Below are 20,373 nucleotides of genomic sequence, written 5' to 3'. Positions count from 1 at the left end.
CCACCAGTCAGACAGACAAGTAGTTTTTGTGTCTTCCTTATTTTAACCAGTCCTTGAAGTGCTTCTGAAGTCAGACAGAGTCAGCAGAAATAGAGAAATGAGAAGTTGTCTTCCTAATGCCCTGAAGCATGTAAGTCAGTATCCCACCTCTTCCTTCCAAGTTCTTTCCTCTCAGCACATGTCCGGGCAGGTAGGTCCCAACTCTACTCACACCAATATTATCTCCAGGGAAGAAGCCCTCACAAGGAGCCCCTGAGGCCCCAGCTTCCTGGGCTTCCCCTTCTGAAACATCGCTACAATTTTGTCATTTCTAGAATGATACATAAATGGAATCATATAGTACATGACCTTTAGAGATTGATCTTTCACTCTGCATAATTACCTGAGCTCTATTCAAGTTGTATCAATAATCCATCCGGTTTTATTGCTATGTAACATTCTATAGTATCCTATGGTGGCACCACAGTTTGTTTAACCATTTTCCTACTGTCAGGCATTTCGGTTGTTTCCTGGTTTGAGCTGTTATAATTAAGTGTGCTATGCACATTTATTTTTTTTATTTTGTTTTTGAGAGAGAGACAGGGACAGAGCGTGAGTTGGGGAGGAGCAGAGAGAGAGTGGAACACAGAATCTGAAGCAGGCTCCAGGCTTCAAGCTGTCAGCACAGAGCCCAACGCAGAGCTTGGACCCAGGAAACGCGAGATCATGACCTGAGCAAAGTCAGCCGCTTAACCGACTGAACCACCCAGGTGCCCCAATGTGCTATGAACATTTATTTATAGGGTGTGTGTGTGTGTGTGTGTGTGTACATGAATTTTCAGTTCTCTGAGATAAATACCTAAGAATGTAATTGTTGAGTTGTAATGTAAGTTCATGTTTAGTATTGAAAACAATTGCTAGATTCTTTCCAGAGTGGCTGTACCATTTTATATTCTGACCAGAAATGAATAAGTGATCCAGTTTCTCTCCTCACTAGCATTTGGTGTTATCACTACTTTTTAATTTTAGCCACTCTTCAGAGTGATGGTAGCATCTCCTTGAGATTTTAATTTGTACTTCAATAAAATAAACATCAATGTATTTTCATGTCTTTTGGCTTATTTTCTAAAATTAGATTGTTCACGTTTTTACCATTAAGTTTTGAGAGTTCTGTATGTATCCTATGTATGAGTCAGATATGTGGTTTGTGGGGAGGAAGAGTTAAGATGGTGGGGATGTAGGGGAACCCTGGGCTTTCTAGTCCCTCAAACACAGCTGTATTGAGGTCAGATAACTTGGAATACCCAGGAAATTGACCTGCAGAGAGGCAGAAGGATCTCCACAGTTGGAGGGACACAGTGTGGCAGTTGCCAGGTATGTGGAAGTGAAGTGGGAGAGAGAAAAATTGCAGTGCCACAGAGGGGAGGGAATCCTTTCCATGGAGAGACAAAAGGGAAAGAAACAAAGAGGGGTTAATAGACTGCAGTATCAGCATTCACACAAGAGGAAAACCTATCTGGACCAAGAAGTACTGAGTGTTGCATGGATTTTGTTTTTGTTTTTGTTTTTTGTGTTTTTGTTTTTGTTTTTGTTTTTGGCAAACAGTGTTTGGAGAGCAAACCTTGAAGTTTTGGATGGGTGTGACTTTCTCAGGAGCAGACCATGCTCAGAGGAAGAAGGAGCTGGCCCTGGGTTCCATAGCATGGTGCAGAAACCTCCCCTGTGCATTGGAAGAGTACTTTCCCCTTTCTGGACACATTTGGAAGAGGATATATTGCCTCCCCAAGGACAAAAGACTCTGCAGGCTTCAGCAAAAGGCCTTTCATCAACAGGGGACAGAGGTGCACCCAGAGAGAATATAACCTTTGCTGCTTTTCAGTCTGCTACACCATGGATTTTGCACACTGTGTGGGCATGGGAATGTTTTTCTAGGACAAAGGATATGAGACACAGTGTAGAGAGGCTCTACTCCACAGAAGGTGGGCAGGTCCATGTGGTGCCAGGTCCATTAAAACTCCAAGTTATGAATCCCAGCCACACTCCAAAGAAACAACACAGAAGAGTTGTAGCACAGGGTGAGCTAATTTCCCTCACTATTCTTGAAGGCTGCTTGAATAGTGGGGGGTATGAGATCCTCTGTACTGGGATGAGAAATGAAGTGGCACCAAACCAATACTAAATGGTGGGACTTCAGAAAGCAACACAATGGCCCCCAGTGGAAGCAGAACCTCTAACACCAAACCCCACCTTCTATGCCTGGAACTGCTTATTTCATAGGACAAGACTGACTCTGAGCCAATATAGTGGGCGTCCTCCAGAAGAAATGCACAGCCAGCACCCCACTAGCACCAAGTGCACTGGAAATCAGGTGCTTCCAAATGACACCTGCAGTTCTGGTAGAAATAAGACCAGGCTTGCTTTTCTTTTTTTATTTATTTCTTCTTTCATTCTTTTGGAATCAGGCTCATAGTTTCTGGTGTTTTTTTTTTTTTTTTTTTTTTTTCATTTCTTTTTCTCTCTTTTTTTTGGATCAGGCTTCTTTATTCTTTTCCTTTCTTCTTTTTTTCTTCTTTTTTTTTTCTATTTCTTTCTTTCTTTTTCCTCTGGAGTTAGCTTTAAAGTTTTTTGATTCTATGTTAGTTTTTGTTGTTGTTGTTTTTGCCTTTCCTTTCCTTTTTTTTTCTTTTTCCTTTTTTTGAATCAAGGTTTTGGGTTTTTTTCCCAGGATTATTTTAACAAGCAAATCAAGCACACTTAGTTAAAGGTCCAAACACTCCCCACTGCAAGAAAAAAAGAGTATTACAGAGGACTGACCAATGGGAAAGAGCAGCCAAAATGCAACAACAGAGTTCACACAGCATACACCAGAAACACTTCCTGAAGTGCTAGGCCCTGGACAGTGTATGATCCCTTTTTAATATAGTATTGTTCTCATGTTCAGGAAACATAACAAACTTTTAAAACACACAAAAGACAGAAATGTAGCCAAAATGACAAGATGAAAAAAAATTCCCAAAAAGAAAGGTCAAGAAGAAATCACAGCCAGGGACTTGTTCAAAACATTTATAAGCAATATACCTGAACAATATTTTAGAAAAACAGTCATAAGACTACCAGCTGACTTGAAGAAAACATAGGAGACATAAGAGAAACCCTTGATGCAGATATCAAAGACCTAAAAACTAGTCAGGCTGAAATAAAAAATGCTATAACAGAGATGCAAAATCAACGGAATATAATAACAACGAGGACTGAAGAAACAGAAGAAAAAATAAGCGATATAGAAGATAAAATTATGGAAAATAATGAAGCTGAAAAAAGACAGAAAGTATTAAATCATGAGGAGAGACATGGAGAATTTAGTGATTCCATAAAACAAAACAATATCCATGTCATAGGATTCCCAGAAAAAGAAGAGCAGGATAAGGGGACAGAAGGTTTATTTGAACAAATTATACCTGAGAACTTCCCTTATCTGGGAAAGAAAACAGGCATTCAAGTCCACAAGGCACAGAGAACTCCCATCAAAAACAACAAAAGCAGGTAAACAGAATGGCATATTATAGTGAAACTTACAAAATATAAAAATAGAGAATTCTGAAAGTATCTAAGTAAAAAAGGTCCTTAATGTACAAGGGAAGATACATAAGGTAGGTAGCAGACCTGTCCACTGAAACTTGGAGGCCAGAAGAGAGTGGCAAGAAATATTCAATGTGTTGATTGGAAAAACTATGCAGCCAACAATTCTTTATCCAGCAAAGCTGTCATTCAGAATAGAAAAAGAGATAAAAAGTTTCACAGACAAACAAAAACTAAAGGACTTTGTGACCACTAAACTGGCCCCACAAGAAATTTTAAGGGGAACTATCTGAATGGAGAAAAGAAAAAAAAAAAGAATACCAAAGTAACAAAGACTACAAGGTACTAGACAGAGAACATCACCAAAACACTAATTCTATGGGTAACACAATGGCACTAAATTCACGTCTTTCAGTAATCTCTCTGAATGTAAATGGACTAAATGTACCAATCAAAAGACACAGTGTATCAAAATGGATTAAAAAAAAAACAATATCCATCTATATGCTGCCTACAAAAGATTCATTTTGGACCTAAAGACACCTGCAGATTGAAGGTGAGAGGATAGAGAACTGTCTATAATTCTAATGGATGTCAAAAGAAAACCAGAACAACCATATTTATATCTACAAATTAGATTTTAAAACAAAGACTGTAACAAGATAAAGAAGAGCATTATATCATAATTAATGGGTCTATCAATCAAGGAGATCTGACAATTGTGAATATTTATACCCCCGACTTGAGCACCCAATTTTATGAATCAATTATTCACAAACATGAAGAAATTCATTGATAATAATACCATTATAGTAGGAGACTTTAATATTCACTTACAACAATGGACACATTATCTAAGCAGAATATCAACAAAGAAACAATAGCTTTGAAAGACATACTGGACCAGACAGACTTAACAGATATATTCAGAACATTTCATCCTAAAGCAGCAGATTGCACATTCTTCTCAAGTGCACATGGAACATTGTCCAGAATAGAGCATATACTGAGTCATAAATCAGCCCTCAAGAGGTACAAAAAGATTAAGATAGTACATGCATATTTTCAGATCACAAAGCTATGGAATTGAAGTCAACCACAAGAAAAAGTTTGGAAAGCCCTCAAATACATGGAGATTAGAGAACATCTATTAAAGAATGAGTGGTTAACCAGGAATTTAGAGAAAAAATTGAAAAAATAAATGGAAGCCAATGAAAATGAAAACATAATAGTCCAAGCCCTTTGGGACGCAGCAAAGAGGAAAGTATATTGCAGTTCAGGCCTATGTCAAGCAAGAAAGGTCTTAAATATGGCGGGAGGCTGTGTGTGCTAGCAGGGCAACATCAGCCACCCACCTGTGTTGGAGCAGGGTTAGCGCTGCTCTCGGGGGTTCACAGCAAATGTTTTAATTAAAGCATGGAATATGGAAATCAGAAGAAAAACTAAAAGAGCTAGTGCTTTAGTCTCATCTGAAATTCTGTGGGCATGCCTCTTATAAGCAGTATAATGGCAGAATTTTAAGCCAAGTTGAGAATCTCTTTTAGTAGAAATTTCAAGTATTATTTTTGACTACTACATACTAGTAACTGTTCAGTTGGTGAAATTGAAGATCTTTCATCAGATCTTCACCAGATCAGAATAAATAAATCAAGAAGGAGGTTTTTCCAGGAGCTGGCTGTGCAAGATTTGCTAGAATTCATATCCGATCACACAGCTGAGAAAGACCCTTGGTTTATTTGGACATGTTGCTGAACCTGAGGCTCGTATGCTTCTGAGCTGCTGTGGATGGCCCTGGCTCTCTTGACCACTCTTCCAAGTAGGATGTCACTGAGATTCCTCAAATGGAGCCTCCTGCTGCTGTCCCTCCTGAGTTTCCTTCTGATGTGGTACTTCAGCCTGCCCCCCTACAATGTGATAGAATGTGTTAACTGGATGTACTTCTATGAATATGAGACAATTTACAGACAAGACTTTTTCTTCACACTTCAAACTACTCTACTCAAAACCCACTTCTTATCATTCTGGTGACCTCACACCCTTCAGATGTGAAAGTCAGACAGGCCATTAGTTACTTGTGGTGAAAAAAAAAATCTTGGTGGGGATATGAGGTTCTTACCTTTTTCTTACTAGGCCAGCTGGCCAAAAAGGAAGACAAAGTGTTAGCATTGTCCTTGGAGGATGAGCACATTCTTTAAGGTGACATAATACGACAAGATTTTTTTAGATACAGGTGGGTAACTGAGTTTTGCCCCAATTCCAAATACATCATGAAGACAGACACTGATGTTTTCATCAATACTGGCAACTTGGTGAAGTATCTTTTAAATGTAAACCATTCAGAGAAGTTTTTCACAGGTTATCCTCTAATAGATAACTATTCCTATAGAGGACTTTACCAAAAAGCCCATATTTTGTACCAAAAGTATCCCTTCTAGGTGTTTCTTCCCTACTGCACTGGATTGGGTTCCATAATGTCCAGATATTCGGTGCCAAGAATCTATCAAATGATGAGTCACATAACACCATCAAGTTTGAAGATGTTTATGTTGGGATCTGTTTGAATTTATTAAGCATGGACATCCATATTCCAGAAGACACAAACATTTTCTTTTTATATAGGATCCATTTGGATGTCTGTCAACTCAGACGTGTGATTGCAGCTCATGGCTTTTCTTCCAAGGAAATTATCACATTTTGGCAGGTTATGCTAAGGAACACCACATGCCATTATTAATTTGACAAAAGCCTAGCGAAAGACAGGATACTCTGTGGAAAGTGTTAAAATTGCTGTAAAATGTCCAATGGAAAACTCATGGGAGGGTCACTGTGTTGAGTTGCACTGAACTGAGAGTCATGAAGAACCCACAGACTGGGGACTGGAGGGTCACACTTTGATTCACCTAGACAAAAACCAAGTCAGGCTCTTTAAAGGTGATCATAAAAGGAATTAAACACCTTATAAAGGAATCTGAGATTTTTGTTAATAAAACTAATAGGACCAAACTATTTGAACATGCCATTTGGCAGACTAGAATTTGTTAAAAGGGTTTCATTGAATTATAAGCTCATTAATCCACAGCAATGAAGCAATGTAGATCTCTACTTATTGAGCATTCTAGTCTGTTAAGGTTTTTGTGTATATCTGACATGGGTTGCCAGTTTTTAAAAATACATAGTTCTGTGTAAAAAACTAAAGTTACACTGAACAAAATTTCATCTGTTTTGGTCATTCAGAAGGTACTTCAAGATGTTACAGCATTTCACTGTTATAAATTACTATTTAATATTACTTAGGACTTCCTGGTGTTTGAATGTTATTATTGTTTCAGTACTGTATAAAGAGAATAGTGATTCCTACCCTTTTCCATTTGAACTTTTACCCAGTTACTTCACTGATGAATTTATTATTTCATAGCTCCATTAATGTAAAGTCATTGGTCATTATTGCATATCAGTAATCTCTTGGACTTTGATAAATATTTTACTGTGGTAATACAGAGAAGAATTAAAGCAAGAATATCTGAATTTTTGTCTTGTTTTTAAAACTGCAATCCCCAGTGTTTATATGTTACTCTATCTGTTTCATTTTTTCACCTGAAAATTAAGAATAATATAGAATGCCAGGGAGCATGTTTCCTTTTGGAAAGGACTCTGAATACAAAAAAGAAAAAAAGGACCCTGATGGCAAGAATATTGTGAATATTATCATTAATCTGCTCCATGTGTGTTCTCATTAACAATCAATTTGAGAATAAAGAGGGAAAAAAGAAAGGTCGTAAATACACAATTTGACATTACACCTAAAGTAGCTAGAAAAGGAACAGCAAATAAAGCTTAAAGCTAGCAGAAAAAGGAAAATAATAAAGGTTAGAGAAGAAATAAACTATAGAGAAACAAACAAACAACAACAGCAAAAAAAAAAAAAAAAAGTAGAACAGATCAATGAGTCAGAGCTGGTCCTTTGAAAGAACTAACAACATCGATAAACCCCTAGCCAGACTTATCAAAAAGAAAATAGAAGGACTCAAATATATAAAATCACAACTGAAAGAGGAGAGATAACAACCAACACCACAGAAATACAAACAATTTTAAGAGAATTCTATGGAAAATTATATGCAAACAAACTGGGAAATCTGGAAGAAATGAACAAATTCCTAGAAACATACAAACTACCAAAACTGAAACAAGAAGAAACTGAAAATTTGAAGAGACCCATAACCTGCAAAGATATTGAATCAGTAATCAAAAATCTCTGAACAAGCAAGAGTCTTGGGCCCCTTGGCTTCCCATTGGAATTCTACCAGACATTTAAAGAAGAGTTAATACTTATTCTTCTCAAACTGTTTCAAAAAATAGAAATGGAAGGAAATCTTCCAAACTCAGGTATGAAGCCAGCATTACTTGGATCCCAAAAACAGACAAAGACCACACTAAAAAGGAGAATTACAGGCCAATATCCTTGATAAATCTTGGATGTAAAAATTCTCAACAATATACTAACAAATCAATTCATCAGTACATTAAAGAATTATTCACCATGATCAAGTGGGATACATTCCTGGACTGCAGAGCTGGTTCAATATTTGCAAATCAATCAATGGGATCCACCTCATCAATTAAAAAAAAAAGAGATAAGAACCATATGATGCTCTCAATAGATGCAGAAAAGCATTTGACAAAATACAGCATCCATTCTTAATAAAAACCTTCAAAGTAGGGAGAGAAGGAACATACCTCAACATTATAAAGGCCATATCTGAAAGACCCAAAGTGACTATCATCCTCAGTGGGGAAAAACTGAGAGCTTTCCCCCTAAGGTCAGGAACATGACAGGGATGTCCACGCTCACCACTGTTGTTCAACATTGTACTGCAAGTCCCAGCCTCAACAATCAGACAACAAAAAGAAAGAAAAGGCATACAAATAGGCAAAGAAGTCAAACATTCACTCTTCTTAGATGACATGATACTCTATGTGGAAAACCCAAAAGACTTGACCAAAAAAACCTGCAAGAACTGATACATAAATTCAGCAAAAATTCAGGATATAAAATCCACATACAGAAATTGGTTGCATTTCTATATACCAATAATGAAGCACCAGAAAGAGAAGTCAGGGAATCTATCCCATTTACAATTGAATCAAAAACCATAAGGTAAGTAGGAATGAACATAACCATTCAGGTAAAAGATCTGGACGCTGAAAACTATAGAAAGCTTAAGAAAAAAATTGAAGACACAAAGAAATGGAAAAACATCCCATGCTCTTGGATCAGAAGAACAAATATTATTAGAATGTCGCTACTACCCAAAGCAATCTACACATTCAATACAATCCTTATCAAAATAACACCAACATTCTTCATAGTGCTAGAACAACAACAAAAAAAAAATTCTAAAATTTGTATAGAACTAGAAAAGACCCTGGATAGCCAAAGTAATGTTGAAAAAGAAAACCAAAACGGAGGCATCACAATTCCAGACTTCAACCTGTATTACAAAGCTGTAATCAGTATGTTACTGGCATAAAAACAGGCACACAGATCAATGGAACAGAATAGAGAACCCATAAATGAACCCACAAATGTATGGTCAACAAATCTTTGACAAAGCAAGAAAAAATATCCAATGGAAAAAAGGCAGACTCTTCAGCAGATGGTGCTGGAAAGACTGGACAGAGACATGGAAAAGGATGAAAATGGACCACTTTCTTACACAATACACAAAAATAATTCAAAATAGATGAAAGACCTAACGTAAGACAGGAAACCATCAAAATCCTACAGGAGAAAATAGGCAGCAACCTCTTTGCCCTGGGCCACAGAAACTGCTTACTAGACATATCTTCAGAGGCAAGGGAAACAAAAGCAAAAATGAACTTTTGGGAACTCATCAATATAAAGAGCTTCTGCACAGTGATGGAAACAATCAACAAAACTAAAAGGCAACCAATGGAAAGGGAGAAGATATTTGCAAATGACATATCTGATAAGGGGTTACTATCAAAAATTTATAAAGAACTTATCAAACTCAATGCCCATAAAACAAATAATACAGTGAAGAAATGGGCACATAGATACTTTTCCAAAGACATTCAGATGACTAAGAGACACATGAGAAGATGCTCAACATTACTCATCATCAGGGAAATACAAACCAAAACCACAATGAGATACCACCTCACACCTATCAGATGGGCTAAAATTAACAATTCAGTAAACAAACAGATGTTGGCGAGGATGCAGAGAAAGAGGAACGCTTTTGCGCTGCTGGTGGGAATGCAAACTGGTGCAGCCACTCTGGAAAACAGTATGGAGGTTCCTCAAAAAATTAAAAATAGGGGCACCTGGGTGGCTCAGTCAGTTGAGCATCTGACTTCAGCTCAGATCATGATCTCACAGTTTGAGGGTTTGAGCCCTGCTTGGGGCTCTGTGCTGACATCTCAGAGCCGGGAGCTTACTTTGGATTCTTTGTCTCCCTCTCTCTCTGCCTCTCCCCCACTCGTTTTCTCTCTCTGTCTCTCAAAAATGAACACTAAAACAAATTTAAAAAAATAGAACTGCCCTACAACCTGATGTGGGAAACAAAGGCAGAAGGAAATGGCAGATAAAAAATTTCCTTATGATCTGCAGCCCATTGACAAATACTTGAGGCTGGCAGAGTATAACATTTCTGTAGAAACCACCTACTGTCTTAACGTTAATGCTTTGCTAGAAGGAAAAACCTTATCTTGAGAATGGCTGGGCCTCCAGTATCCTGTGAGTCTTTAGCATGTAAAAGCTCCTTTGGAAATTTTCCTTGGACTTTATCTCCCCCAACTCCCAAATATATAACTAGTCATTCCTCATGGTCCTGGGGCAACTCTTCCTGCCCATAGGTCCTGTCCTCGTTCTTTAATAAAATCACCTTTTTTTGCGCCAAAGATATGTCAAGAATTCTTTCTTGGTTGTTGGCTCCAGACCCCCACCACTCCAAAAAAAACCTCATCCCAAGCCAGCAATTGTGCTACTAGGTATTTATCCAAAGGATACAAAAATGCTGATTTGGGGGGGGGGGGGGGGGCACATGCCCCCTAGTGTTTATAGCAGTGCTATCAACAATAGCCAAATTATGTAAAAAGCCCAATGTTCATCAACCAATGAATGAATAAAGTTGTAGTATGTGTATGCGTGTATCTATAATGGAATGTTACTCAGAGATTAAAGAAAATGAAATCTTGCCATTTGCAACAATGTGGATGGAACTAGAGTGTATTACACTAAGTGAAATAAGTCAACCAGAGAAAGACAAATATCACATGATTTCACTCATATGTGGAATTTAAGAAATAAAACAGATGAACATATGGGAAGGGAAGGAAAAATAAGATAACAACAGAGAAGGAGCAAACCATAAGACACTCTTGAATACTGAGAAAGGGTTGGGGGTTGCTGGAGGGGAGATGGGTGGGGGGATGGGCTGTGTGGGTTTGGGCATTGGGGAGGGCATTTATTGGGATGGGCACTAGGGGTTGTGTGTAGGTGATGAATCACTGGGTTATACTCTTAAAGCCAGTTTACACTGTATATTGACTAACTTGAATTTAAATAAATAAAGTTCAAAACATATGCTCAAATACCTTAAGGAAGTCATAGGTAGACACACAACTAAAGTAAATCCAAATAATGAAGCATCATCAAATAGATATCAATGTATTGAAATTTTTAAAATGAAATTAAGTAGAATTTATGGAGTTTAAATTTACTAGGGTGTTTCATCAACAGATTTGAGCAGGCAAAAGAAAGAACCAGTAAAACTGAAGAGAAAACAATCAATTATAAATTCTCAAACAGAAAAGAGAGAAATAAATAATCTCAGAAAGCAGAACACCAACCAATTAAGCATATTAAACATAATGAATGGGAGTTCAGACGGTTACAAGAATGAGGAAAGAACAGCAACAACATTTGAAAAACTAATGTATGAACACTTTCCAAACTGGTGAATGACATGAATCTACACATCAGAAAAAATCAATGATCTGTAAACAGGAAAAAGTACAGACACTCACAGTTAGACACATTATAATCAAACCGTGATAAGCCAAAAACAGAGACTACAGAAAGCTGCAAAAGAGAAGCAACTAATATATGCAACTAATATATGATTATCACTTACAATAATAGCAGATTTCTCATCAGAAATGATAGTCAAGTGCAGTGAGATAATGTATGCAAAGTGCCTAAAAAAGATTTTTCACCCAAGAATACTACAGCTGGCAAACTAATCTTCAAAATAAAAAAAAAAAAAAAAAAAACAACTTATTTCCATACACACACATCCTGAGGACTTTTAATGCTTGTAGATCTTCCCTACAAAAGTGCTAATAAAATTCCTTTTGATGAAATGAAAGGACGCTTTATGGTCGCTTGAATATGTACAAAGAAATAAAGGTAACTACATGGGTAAATACAAAAAAAAATTTCAAAGATACGTGGCTTGCAAATATTTTTTCAGTCTGTATCTTATCCTCTTAACAAGGTCTTCTGAAGAATGAATTTTTAATTTTGACAAGGTCTGATTTAATGATGTTTTCTTGGGGAACCTGGGTGGCTCAGACCGTTAAGCATCAAACTTCAGCTCATGTCAGGATCTCACCGTTCGTTAGCCTGAGCCCTGTGTAGGGCTTTGTGTTTACAGTGCAGAGCTTGGAGCCTGCTTCGGATTCTTGGTCTCCCTCTCTCTCTCTGCCCCTCCCCACCCATGCTCTGCCTCTCTTCCTTTCAAAAATAAATAAACATTTTAAAAAATGATGCTTTCTTTTATAGATTACACTTTTGCTGTCATTGCTAAGAACTCTTCACTAAACTCTAAGTCCTGAGGATGTTCTCCAGCTATAAAGTTTTATATGTATTATATTATATGTAGTATGTTATATTATAGTTTTATATGTAATATTTAAGTCTGTGATTCAAATAAATAAATAAATAAATAAATAAATAAATAAACCTGTGACTCATTTTGAGCTGATTTCTGTGTAAAATGTGAGCAGTTTCTCAAATAAAGTGTGTTCATCTACTAATAAATTTTATATACCCTTGGTACAAAAATTAGCATATTGGGGCACCTGGGTGGCTCAGTCATTTGGGCCTCTGACATCGGCTCAGGTCATGGTTTCACAATTCATGGGTTTGAGCCCCGTGTCGGGTTCTATGCTAACAGCTCGGAGCCTGAAGCCTGCTTCGGGTTCTGGGTCTACCTGTCTCTCTGCCTCTGTCCCACTTGTGCTCCGACTCTCTCTCTCTCTCTCAAAAATGAATAAACATTAATATTTTTTTTAAAAAAGAAAAATTAGTATATGCATAAAATTACAACAAAGAAAATTAAGGATTTTCATAATCTTACCTCTTACAGAAAATTATTTTAAAAAATCATAAAATTTACATTTAGATGTATGTCCTTTCCACTTTCTTTTTCCTTTTTTCTTAGATATGTTTGGATCCCTTCCATTTCCTTTTGAAGATGAGGAAAAGTTTTAAAATGAAACTCGCAGGTTAGATAGAATTTCATTCTCTTTCATCTTCATCCTTTGACCGGTTTTACCATTAGAAAACTAATGTTTAGAGAGGGTAAACAACTTGCCTTCAACGTGACCACTAACCTAGCCATCATTTACTGTGCCTTGTTCCATACTGGGCTAAATTACAAAACAAGAACAAAAGCAAAAACAAAAACAAAAACAAAACAAGACAAGACAAAACACAACACAACACAACACAACACAACACAACACAACACAACACAACAAAAAAAGAGCAACTACTAGAGCACAGTAAAGCAAAGGTAAAATTATTCGTCCAAGGTTTGGGGCTGTCTGGGAAGCCAGGTTCTAAATAACAGGGAAATAGAAGTATCCTAGTGCAGCCCTGGCCTGGAGGTCTAGACAGATGCCCAAGGAGAAATGAAAACTTTTATAAACAATAAATTAGGCATGGAGGCTCAGAATATTATACAGACTTTAAGAAGATAGACTTTAAATGTGATTTAAACGTTTAAAAAAAAATTTAATGTTTATTCATTTTTGAAAGAGAGACAGAGTACAAGCTGGGAGGGGCAGAGAGAGGGAGACACAGAACCTGAAGCAGGCTCTAGGCTTGGAGCTATCAGCACAGAGCCCCACACGGGGTTCAAAACCACTGATGGAGAGATCATGACCTGAGCCAAAGTCAGACACTTAACCGACTGAGCCACCTAGGTTCCCATAAATGTTTTTATTATTAAAATATATTTTTCCACAGGCATTACAATAGAAAATTGGGCAATGAAAATTTCTAGAATAAAACTTTTAAAAAGAAGCTATAAAAGATATTTTGGGGACAACTGGGGTAAATTTGAATGTGAACTGGCATATGATGATATGTTAATATTGACTTTCTTAGGTGTGACTTTGAATAGCCTAATGATGTCTACAACTTTCACATGGTCGGAAGGCTGGGGATGCAATAGAGAAAAAAAGAATGCGGCAAAATATTAATCAATGTATTTAGATAGAACACCGGTGTTTGTTGTCTCATTATTTTAATTATACACCATATTTTCAAAATTAAAAGACGTTGGAACAGGAGAGAATTACCAGAATTCCTTCCATAGCAACAATTGCCTGAGTTGTTGTGAGGAGCTAAGAGCCTCCTGAACAGCTACTCTATGTTACATGTACTGTTCTAAAGGCCTTTTGGACAGCTAGAGGGACTTTTTAACCCCAGGAATATGGCAGTGTCATTTATTGCTACCTGCATCTCTAAGTATAGGAGAACAATGCCAGACACAGTCTTCGCTCATTAACCGTAGTAACTTTCACTTCTCATAATGACTTTTGGCCAAAAGAGTCGCCTGGTATACAGCGAAGTTTTGAAGTGGAAAGAAAAAAATAACTTTCCCTGACCGGGAATCGAACCCGGGCCGCGGCGGTGAGAGCGCCGAATCCTAACCACTAGACCACCAGGGAACACCTAGCAGCCGCCTTTGCAATGGGCTATACTAAATATGTTATGTATGACGTAAGTTGGGAGCATGAGTATGATTGGATACTTTTCAAGCGATTAAACTTTTTCCCTCGCCTAATAGCAGCCCTTCCGCCACCGCAGATCCGGAAAACCGGAGGAGGATAGCGGCGATGTGAGAGTCAGAGTACTACTGCTTTCTCAGAAAAGAAACCTCCAGCAGTCACTGGGAAGGTGTTGGGGTCCTTTAAGGAAGGAAACAAAACGCATGTGTCAGAAGTGGGATTCGAACCCACGCCTCTATTCAGAGACCAGAACGCCCGCAGGGCAGGTGAACACCTTGAGTCTGGCGCCTTAGACCACTCGGCCATCCTGACACCCGGAGAGATTATTGCCCATGTAGAGTCCACTTCCTGTCTGGGCCTGCGGCGCTGCCCCGCCCCCCAACACCCAGGCTGCAGACAATCTTCCCGCCTGCCGCTTGCCTGGAATTCTGAACAATGCCTGGTCTGTTTTGCACCTGGGAATGTCTAACTTCCATCTCCCCGGCAGGGAATCGAACCAGTCGAACCAGGGGCAAATGCAATCTCACTAGAAAACTAGAGGGGTTCGTGACCACTGCGCAGGCGTCCTACTCAGCAAAGGCAGGAAACTAGTAGCAAAGGCAAAGAGCATGAGCCAGGCTGCTGCCCACCACGGCGACCTGCCACTCATCCCTGGCCTTCGTTGGTGAAACTCTTGCTAGTTAATACATGGAAAGCACGTGGAAATATACTTGCCAAAGAGTAAGTGGCAAGTGATTGCTGATGCTGTTGTTTTTATTATTAGGTATTTCTGCCCTATTGTCCCTGCCAAACCCATCCTTCAAGATCACTCCTCCTCCTCCGCCAAGTCGCACAGCCATGGTTAGAGATAAAGGAGAAACAGTGTTAAAGAAAAAGATCATTCTATTAAAGAAAAAAAAAAAAAAAAAAAAATATATATATATATATATATATATATATATATATAGTTAAAGTACTGTAAGGAAGACTTTTTTTTTTTTAATGTTTATTTACGTTTGAGAGAGATAGAGACAGAGTGCAAACGAGGGAGGGGCAGAGAGAGACACAGAATCTGAAGAGTCTCCAGTCTCTGAGTTGTAAGCACAGAGCCCGACGCAGAGCTCCCAACTCACCAACTACAGGATCATGATCTGAGCTGAACTCAGATGCTTAACCAACTGAGCCACCCAGGAACCCCAAGAAGACCTTAAGGGCCATTATCATGATAGGGGCAGGTACTGCTGCCATGGGGTCTTGCAGTGGGTGGGAGAGAGATGGGACTCAATTCAGACTACAACAAAGAAAAGTGAAATTTTATAGCTAAGGAACCAGGTGGGGATCAGTGGATAGAAAATTAGTAGGAGAAAATATCATCAAGGTTAAGGGGGGAATTCTATCTGAAATGGCCTGACAAGATTCTCGTTGAAGGAAGGCCAGAATGATAAGATCTCACATTGGGGATAGTAGAGGATGAGGAACCGAATTAGATATCCAGGATAATCAATATCAAGGATGGGAGATTCTGGCTAAACTTATTTAGCAGGAATCTTGCTAAAAGTGGACAATGAAGAGACAAACAGGGAAGTTCAAGTAAGACCTAGTAGAAAAAGAATGTAGGTGGGCAATTAACAAAACAGTGCAAAGACAGCTAATGTGTTTTAGCAACCAAAGGGAAGGCCCAACTCCTCTGCTCCAGACTATATACCATTCACTCATCCATTCATTGACTGAGTCTTTTTTGAGGGTCCGCTGAAAACATAGCAATAAACAAACACGGAAAAGCCCTGCCCTGGAAAACTGACTGCACACACTGCACACACTGTCCAAATTTTATTCAGTTCATTAATGAGGAACTGCAAATGATGTTATAACCAATTCAAAGGAGATTTTGAAGAGTTTTAAAAATAATCAGTCAACCAAAGGAATGTTGAGAAAAGACTGCTAACAGATGGCAGGCAGGTTAATATCCTAAGGATAGGTAATAAACTGTGATGTTTAAAGACATGATTTTTATTTTGGGGTAATTTTTTTTTTTTTTTTTTTTTTTTTTACTAGAGAGAAATCAGAGGTATCTCTTGACAAATTTTATTTGTATTGATATAAACAGGAATCTCTGGCCTTGATCTCAGACAGAAACCATTTGCATTGCTATCAGTTTTCACCTGCAGATTTATAAAATAGCCAAGTCAATCAAAGGTGCCCATGGAATCAATTATTCCCCCAAAGGTCTGCTAACCAATGCTAAGCACTCCACTGTGAGTACACCTAGCATCTAAAAGTACAAGAGTTGGACAGTAAAGCAGTCAAAATAGATTTTTTTCAGGAACTATTACAGTAGAGGATATGAAACTTCATATAGAACTGGGCTCAATTCTAAATACAGCAAGGACAAGCAAGGATTTGAGTCAAGGAGTAGAATGAGAGTCAGTGGATGGAAAATGATTGAGAAGAGACAAGAGTACAGAGGTTCTTACTATACTGACCTAACAGGATGTCTGCTGAAGGCAGGCCAATCATGAGATATCACCTGGAGGATGGGGGGATGAGGAACTTGATTAGATATGGAGGGTGATCAGATACCAGGGTGTGGGATTCTTGATAAAATGACCTAACAAGATTATTAAAATTAGAATCTTCAGCTGTGGACAAACTAAGGTTTTGTGGCTCCAGTTTTCCTGTTCCCCACCCAGTCTGGACTACCAGGCAGCTACCTTTTGCATTACAATGGCCTTGCAACAGGAGTGTGGATCCAGCTCAGCCCCAATGCCCATCTTGTCCCAAAGCACCAATTCTAGGGACTCTTCTCCAACCCCCGAGATTTATGGACCTGAAGAAAATTAATTCATCCTTGCAAATGTCATCTGTTGAGACACCTCACATGGAGACTATCTCTCATCTTCCTTCCTCCATGGATATGCTTATTCAGGACAGCCCCAACTCTTTCACCAGTCCCAGACTAAAACTACTACCTGCTTCCATAGAGGAGAGGACAATGAAGAAGGAAGATACGGTCCAGGGCAAGAAACAGAAGATCAAAACAGTGTTCTCTCAGACCCAGCTATATGTACTCAATGATAGATTTCAGAGACAGAAATACCTCAGTCTCCAGCAGATGCAAGAACTTGCCAACATTCTGAAACTTAGCTATAAGCAGTTTAAGACCTGGTTCCAGAACCAGAGTATGAAATGTATGAGATGGCAGAAAAACAACTGTCCAAAGAATAGCAACAGTGTGACTCAGAACAGCTCAGCAACTACAGAATATACAGGCTTCTATTCCTATCACTGGGGATACCTGATGAACACTTTTGGAAATCTTCCAAAATGGAGAAACCAGACCTGGAACAGCCAATCTTGGAGCAACCATTCCTGGAACAGTCAGAACAACTAGGAACAACCTGGAACCTGGAATAACCATCGGCTCCACAACTGTGAAGAGGAATCCCTGCAGCCCCAGATCCATTTCCAGCAAAATTCTTTCTAATGGGGAAAAAAAGTGTAAAAAAGCAAACTGCTAAGCATTCTAGTATCCAGGAAATAATGGATTTATTCCCAAATTACTCTGTGAACATACATCCTGAAAATGTGTGACGATGAGTATATTATTCATTCTCACTTTGGGCAGTGGCTGCATTACTTTTCCTAGGACTTGTCTTTTAGAGTCCTATAACTCTGCCTTGATATTCTGTTTTCCTTTATGTTTATTGTGTCAATTGAGGAGGTATGATTGGACTCTAATTAAAAAGATTTCAGTAGCATTGGCTGCTACAGACATGATAAAAGATGTTTCTGTCTGTAGATACCTAGATATAATACTAGTTTGGGTATATTAGGCTCTAGAATCTAACCTCAAGAATAGAAAATAGTTGGGATGCCTGGGTGGTTCAGTTGGTTGTGTGTCTGACTTCGGCTCAGGTCATGATCTTGTGATCTGTGAGTTCAAGCCCTGTGTCAGGCTCTGTGCCGACAGCTCAGAGCCTGGAGCCTGCCTTGGATTCTGTGTCTCCCTCTCTCTCTGCCCCTCCCCTGCTCATGCTCTGTCTCTCTCTGTCAAAAATAAATAAACATTAAAAAAAATTTAAAGAATAGAAACTAGAAATGCAGAGCTGTGTGATAAAGGATTATTTGTATTTTCTGAGATTGAGAGGCTTTATTTTTAATAACCTCAGTTGTTACAGTGAAGGGTTAAGCTGTAATATGGCTTCAATGATTTCCTCTGCCCCTTGTGCTGTTTTACTACAACTCTTAATTTGTTCATTATTCTAGTATTTGTGAAAGATATTTTGCATTTTAATGTATCATGATAATAGTACCAGTTTGGCTGGTTGGTTTATAGGTTTAAGTACAAATATACAAAATACCCACTTTGCTTAAAAAAAAAAAAATTATACTCTGCAAGGATGGACATGGGAGCCCATGGTGGAGGCTTAGTTGAAAAGAGGGTTACTGAACAAAAGTGGGCCTGCTTCTCAGTGAGTTATAGAACAGACCACCACCAGGTGGAGTTGCCTCACAAGGTCATCTGTATTTGTACAAATAAGGAGATCAGAGAATAATTTCCAAAGCTGTATCTCCCCCAAATAAGGGAAACTTTAGGGCTCCTTTAGGGCTTGGGATGAATATTCATAAGGAGATTTTATTTATATCATATGCATATTCATAAGGGGATTTTAACATTATAATGAGGCTGAAGTAACAATTGGTCACCTCTGGCACTTTCTGATTCATCTGGCCAGGCTCTCCCTCAAATGTTTGTTTTCCTATTCCAGCAGTCTATTAATTTGTTTCCAAATGGCAAAACCAACAGCTAGACAGAAGCTTCTAGGAGTTTAGTTTCCATTTTTTAAATTATTTTTTTAATGTTTATTTATTCTTGAGAGAGAGTGAGAGAGCATGAGTGGAGAAGGAAAGGAGGAAACACAGAATCTGAAGCAGGCTCAAGGCTCTGAGCTGTCAGCACAGAGCCCTATGCAGGGCTCAAACTCATAAGCCGTGAGATCATGACCTGAGCCACCCAGGCACCCCTAGGAGTTTATTTTCTTAAAGGAAGATTAACAGTTTAAAAAAAAAAAAAAAAAAAAAAAAAAAAAAAAGGAAGATTGACAGTTAAACAGAAGTTTCTACTAAAAATTTCCTGAGTTCATGGGGTCAGGCCAGTGACAAGAGGAGCCTAACTAAAGTTTAGTCAAGGGAAGTCTTTGTCACTGGTAATCTCTGTTGTCTATTTCCAACTTTGGTAATCATTTCCTATTACATTGAACCCCCATCTGAAGGGAGGACATGAGCATTGGAAGACAGGGATTGGTGTTTTCCGTAATGCTGATGATAATATCCAACTCATCTGGTGACCTACTTGGCCTTCATGAACTTTTGGCCAGCTTGGCTCTACCCGATAGTCTCCCATATGCCCCAGTGAGCTAGCTGCCTGTTCCTCAACATGCGTGATCTGCCTTCATTCCCACTGCCATGCCCGGATAAAGCCCTGCTCTACCTAAGACCCTGGAGGGCAAGACTGGAGAAGCATCTAAGAAGAAAACAAAGTATCTGTTCTTAAGAAACTTACATTCCAGTAGAGAAAGACCTAGAATAAACAAAATTATTATATGTTGGGAGGGATAAGTACTGTGACAAAAAATAAAGCAGAGAAAGAAAGGTAGAGAGAGATGCAGGTGATGAGGAAGGACTCTCTCAGGATGTGCCTTTTGAGCAGAAGTTTGAAGAGAGTTGGTGAGCGACCAGATAAAATATGTGGGGGTAGAGGGTTTCAGGGAGAGGGAAGAGCAAATACAA

The 20,373-nt window shown here is 38.6% G+C and overlaps 2 non-coding genes and 2 pseudogenes across 2 annotated transcripts; 2 read left to right on the top strand and 2 right to left on the bottom strand.

The window, feature by feature from the left end:
• The first annotated feature begins 5,296 nt into the window (after positions 1–5,296).
• LOC122199761 lies at positions 5,297–6,292 on the top strand (annotated as a pseudogene).
• An 8,180-nt stretch (positions 6,293–14,472) lies between these two features.
• TRNAE-CUC lies at positions 14,473–14,544 on the bottom strand. Its single transcript has one exon. It is a non-coding gene; the product is annotated as a tRNA-Glu (tRNA).
• Positions 14,545–14,810: 266 nt separating this feature from the next.
• TRNAL-CAA lies at positions 14,811–14,916 on the bottom strand. The gene is made up of 2 exons: positions 14,879–14,916; positions 14,811–14,856 (listed from the first exon to the last, which is right to left on the bottom strand). It is a non-coding gene; the product is annotated as a tRNA-Leu (tRNA).
• A 296-nt stretch (positions 14,917–15,212) lies between these two features.
• Positions 15,213–18,067, top strand: LOC122229578 (annotated as a pseudogene).
• The last annotated feature ends 2,306 nt before the right edge of the window (positions 18,068–20,373 follow it).

The sequence above is a fragment of the Panthera leo genome, chromosome A1, assembly GCF_018350215.1.
Source record: "Panthera leo isolate Ple1 chromosome A1, P.leo_Ple1_pat1.1, whole genome shotgun sequence".
Classification (NCBI taxonomy): domain Eukaryota; kingdom Metazoa; phylum Chordata; class Mammalia; order Carnivora; family Felidae; genus Panthera; species Panthera leo.
Note: the sequence above shows the minus strand (reverse complement) of the source record. Positions and strands in the feature narration are given on the sequence as shown.